Below are 6,000 nucleotides of genomic sequence, written 5' to 3' on the forward strand. Positions count from 1 at the left end.
TAGACCATGATAACTTCACAACAACTTAGTCAATATGACTTCACCATGATATTCACACCCTATCTTCACATGCACAACCCCAGGTGAGGTTTAGGTCTCAGAGATGGTTGGAACCAAATACAATATGACCTGACCATGATATTCACACCCCATCTTCACATGCACAACCCCAGGTGAGGTTTAGGTCTCAGAGATGGTTGGAACCAAATACAATATGACCTGACCATGATATTCACACCCCATCTTCACATGCACAACCCCAGGTGAGGTTTAGGTCTAAGAGAATGGTTGGAACCAAATACAATATGCTTTTAGATGTATTTAAGTCCAGTTTATTCTGTAAGTCCTTTTGCTAAGAGTCTCCGTGAGCTCCCTGGCTGTAGATACTGATGTGTAGAGTCTGCAGTCATCAGCATACATAGTAATTTTAGCTTCTTGTAAGACAAATGGCAAATAATTTGTAAAAAATAGAGAAGAGTAAGGTGTGTTGGTTTGATGACGTGTTGAGGGTTTCACACTCTGTGGGGTTATATTTACTTTACCACCTACTGTTAGTGCTTACATAAGATGGCTGAGAGACCGTTACTTTAAAAACGGGCTCATATTGTCAATTAAAATGTTATAATGTAGAATGTTTTGCCAATGTTATAGGTAGAGTTTTCATGTTGGAATTCAATGTGATAGGTAGAGTTTTCATGTTGTAATCCAATGTAATTAAAATTGAACGCATATGTGCATGCCACTGTATTTTGGTTTTTAATGAGAATAAATCCGAAGCTCCTATGAACCTTGGCATTATTTTTTCCAACTTATTTTTCTGAGAACAACTAAAAATGCATTATTTTTTTTAACCTAAAGTAAGATTAGCTACACGAAACATCATCGACGTAGACACACAATAGTTTTGTATCTCCTATTGGGGAAATACTAATGAACGGGCTGCACAGTCACTATGGGAGCTGTCTAGAACGCCCGTTAAATTGTGCATACAAGCAATTCTTTTTTTTAAACTCTGCAAACGGTTAAACTCGTGAGAAAGAGGTTTTATGTATAGTGGGTAACATAATACTATCATCCTACATTGAAATGTTGATGTATTTGTACATATTAGTACATATTTGTACATATTATTTGTACATATTATTATTTTATATTTCGCCGTCTTCCTTGATGTTTTGATCCAAATGGACGGCAGACTACATTACGCAAGCTCACGTTTTGACCGCATCGAATGGACTACATTACGCAAGCTCACGTTTTGATCACATGGAAATATGGTTAATTACACCATTTTTTTTTTTTTTACCTCAGATTGGTGCTGTTACTGTAAAAGTTTATAGTTATCGCGATGACACAATCGATGGCTTCATAAAACAGATTAATATCTTTGGTTCGGGTCCGCTTGGCGGCCGCAGGACTTAGAACGCTGCTGTCAATTTCTAACTCAAACGGCATGAATAATGCGGGACACTGTATAAACTATCACTCAAATACAGCGCCTTCGGAAAGTATTCAGACCCCTTGACTTTTTCCACATTTTGTTATGTTACAGCCTTATTCTAAAATTGATTAAATTGTTTATTTCCCCTCATCTATCTACACACAATGCCCCATAATGACAAAGCAAAACCGGTTTAAAAAAAAACATTTTTGCTAACCTCTTAAAAAAAAAAACGGAAATATCACATTTACATAAGTATTCAGACCCTTTACTCAGTACTTTTGTTGAAGCACCTTTGGCAGCGATCACAGCATCGAGTCTTGGGTGTGATGCTATAAGCTTGGCACACCTGTATTTGGGGAGTTTCTCCCATTCTTCTCTGCAAAAGGGCAATTCCTCATGGCTTGGTCTTTGCTCTGACATGCACTGCCAACTGTGGGACCTTATATAGACAGATGTGTCCCTTTCCAAATCATGTCCAAACAATTGAATTTACCACAGGTGGACTCCAATCAAGCTGTAGAAACATCTCAAGGATGATCAATGGAAACAGGATGCACCAGAGCTCAATTGAGTCTCATAGCAAAGGGTGTGAATACTTATGTAAATAAGATATTTCTGTTTACAAAAATGTATAAAAATCTGTTTTTGCTATGTCATTTTGGGGTATTGTGTGTAGATTGCCAATTTTTTATTTTATTTAATCCATTTTAGAACAAGGCTGTAACGTTATAAAATGTGGAAAAAGTCAATAGGTCTGAATACTTTCCGAAGGCACTGTACTTTCCCAACCCTTGTCGGTTTTGATATCTCATGTCAAATTCAACAAGTTAAGTACCGAAGCAACTTATTTGTTTCCTCCCCCCATTTTGGGCAGCCTTCCAGAATCTCCATCCGACATTCTAGAATTTAGATGACTGTCTTCAACTAATTATCTTCTAACCAGTGATGTAAAAGTTCTTCTCGGATTCCGTGTGGCTTTTGAGTAGTGCTAGTTTGATTTCAAGGTGATGTTGATCGGAGTGATGAACAAAAAAAGTGTAGCGGTTACACTTATCGTGATGTGCGACCCACTTGAATCAAAACGCAACACATTGAAATGTGTCCTGCCTGTCTTCTCCAGGTTGTCCTCTAACCAGTGATGTAAAAAAATATCTCCAGTTTCCATGTGGGTAGGGAGGTGACCGAGAACCCAATGACCACTCTGACAGAACTACAGAATTCCTTTGCTGGGATGGGAGAACCTGACAGAAGGACAACAGTCTCTACAGCAATTCAACCAATCTGGACTTTATGGGAAAATGGCTAGATTGAAGCCACTCCTGAAGATGGAAGCCACTCCTGAGAAAAATGAAAAAGTTACATGACAGCAGGCCATAAATCAAAAATATTCTGTGGTCTGATGAGACAAAAGTATAACTCTTCAGCCTGAATGCCAGCGTTATTTCTGGAGAAAACCAGGCATAGCTCATCACACGTCTAATACCATCCATACCTTGATGCATGGTGGTAGCAGCATCATGCTATGGGGATGCTTTTCAGTAGCAGATTGGCAAGGATAGAGGGACAATGAATGGAGCCAAATACAGGCAAATACTTGATGAGAACATGCTTCAGAGTGACCTTCGACCTTAAGCTGGGGTGGAGATTTACGTTCCAACAGGACAATGACCCCAAGCATACAGCAATGCTGGAATGGCTTCAGAACAATCATGTAAAATAATGTAAAAGTCCTTGAGTAGCCCAGCCTAAAATCCCATTGAAAATCAGTGGAAAGACTTGAAGATTGCTGTCCACGTCGTGCCCCATCTAACTTAACTGAGCTTGAGAAGATATGCAAGCAAGAAAATCCTCAAATCCAGATGTGCAAAGCTGATACAGACATACCCAAGACAACTCAAAGCTGATCTAGGCATACCCAAGACGACTCAAAGCTGATCCAGACATACCCAAGACGACACAAAGCTGTAATCACCACCAAAGGTGCTTCTACAAAGCATTGACCCTGGGGTTCGAATACTTATGCATTTCCTATTTCAATTTCAATAATTTAGCTAAAATTGCTAAAAACATGTTTTCACTTTGTCATGATGGGTGTAGATGGGTGAGACAAACTTATATTGAATCCATTTTTGTAAGACAACTAAATAGGTAAAGGGGTGTGAATACTTTCTGAAGGCACTGTATAAGTATAGAATAGATAGTAGATTTTTTTCCCTACCCGTTCTAATAAATCGATACTCGATTGCTCTAGCCTGAACGCAACAACGCCAGTCAAAGCGGAAGTTGCTATCCTGCTAAATATGGTAGCTGAACTTGTGCTCGTACTAGCCTTTAAGCAAGGTATCCTCCTCTGAATCCCCGAAATACATTAGCCACAGGACAACTTTGTTTGGACATCGTAAAGGACCATTAGCCTTAACTGAATAGATATAGCTAGCTACATACCTACCTCCCTTTCCACGTGGAAAAAAATACGTTAGCTGGGATTTTCTACAAGGAATCTGGTGAGTTGGCCAGTTTCTATGCACTTTAGGACGACTAATGTTTGCAGTCTAGCTATTTATGTCGACAATGTTACTCATTTGTGTTTTGTGAAGTGCAAGCAAACACGGCAGTGCGACTATCACCCGGAAGTTATGTTCCCGCCCAACTAGTCGTCGGTGCATGTTATGAATGTTGAAAGTTGCATTTATAATTCATAAAACTTAAGTTGAAAATGATGCTGTCATTGCTTCCTGTTCACGAGACATTTTGATAAATAGCCTAATGTCTAACACCGTTTTAATGTCACTCCATAACCAATACGCAGGAACAGTTCGTGATGTATTGAAAACCTAAACGTACAATTTACTATCTAAAAAAATTATAATGATGGCGCCGGAGGGGATGGCTTCCGTTTATGGACTCCTAACCATTTGTAGCGTTTGTTTTTTCCGCGTTGTTTAATTAATACATTTTGTAAATATTGTTTCTGCCACCGGCTCTAATGACCATAAAGTGCTTATAGTTATCAGAATAGCGATTACTCACCTCGAACTGGAGGTGAGTCGTACGCAAAGGACTTACTGTTGCGCCCGGACCAGGCACAAATCCCCTTCATTCGCATGACGCCGATACAGGGGCCACAGATCCGGGTGTCTTGTGAGAGTCCTTCGGCGAGTGGGTAAACCGCCTCTACCATTCGTCCTATTGACGAACGTGCAATCATTGGAGGATAAACTGGATGCGCTCCGTTCGAGACTATCCTACCAACGGGACATTTAAAAACTGTAATATCTTACGCTTCACTGAGTCGTGGCTGAATGACGACATGGATAATATACAGTTGGCTGGATTTTCCGTGCATCGTATTTGTCAATAACAGCTGGTGTGCGATCTCTGATATTAAGGACGTCTCAAGGTTTTGCTTGACTGAGGTAGAGTACCTCATGATAAGCTGTAGATGACACTGTTTTCCATGAGTTTTCATTTCAAGTTTTTTTTATAGCTGTCTATTTACCACCACAAACCGATGCTGTCACTAATACTGCACTCAGTGAGCTGTATAAGGCCATAAGAAAACAAGGAAACGCTCATCCAGAATTGGTGCTCCTTGTGGTCGGGGACTTTAATAACAGGGAAACTCAAATCTGTTTGACTTAATTTTTACCAGCATGTCACATGTGCAACCAGAGGGGGGAAAAAAACACTAGACCACCTTTACGCCGCACAGAGACGTATACAAAGTTCTCCATTTCCCCCCATTTGGCAAATCTGACCATAATTATATCCTACTAAAGCAGGAAGTACCAGTGACTCGCTCAATACGGAAGTGGTAAGATGACGCATATGCAAAGCTACAGGACTGTTTTGCTAACACAGATTGGAATATGTTCCGGGATTCACCCGATGGCATTGAGGAGTGTACCACATCAGTCACCGGCTTCATCAATAAGTGCATCGTTGACGTCATCCCCATAGTGACTGTACGTACATATCCCAACCAGAAGCCATGGATTACAGGGAAAAACCACATGAGATAAAGGCTAGAGCTGCCGCTTTCAAGGAGCTGGACACTAATCCAGACACTTATAAGAAATCCCGCTATTCCCTCTGTTGAACCACCACATGAAGAAGCACCTCCTCGTCCACACTGGCAGCAGACCACAGGACGTTGTGCGGCCCTAAGTGTTCCAGGCTATAGTTTAGGCAAAGCGTCTATACAGGACTAAGATTTCATCCTACTACACCGGCTCTGACGCTCGTATTACAAAGGGAAACCCATCTGCGAGCTGCCCAGTAACACAAGCCTACCAGACGAGCTAAATGACTTCTACGTGCGCTTCGAGGGAAGCAACACTGAAGCATGCATGAGAGCACCAGCTGTTCCGGATGACTGTGATCACGCTCTCTGTAGCCAATATCAGTAAGACCTTTAAACAGTTTAACATTCACAAGGCCGCAGGGCCAGACAAATTACCAGGACGTGTAGTCAGAGCATGCGCTGACAAACTGGCAAGTGTCTTCACTTCCTGTTCCTGACCGAGTCTGTACCTCCACATTTCAAGCAGACCACT

Source organism: Oncorhynchus clarkii, chromosome 17 (assembly GCF_045791955.1).
Source record: "Oncorhynchus clarkii lewisi isolate Uvic-CL-2024 chromosome 17, UVic_Ocla_1.0, whole genome shotgun sequence".
Lineage (NCBI taxonomy): Eukaryota > Metazoa > Chordata > Actinopteri > Salmoniformes > Salmonidae > Oncorhynchus > Oncorhynchus clarkii.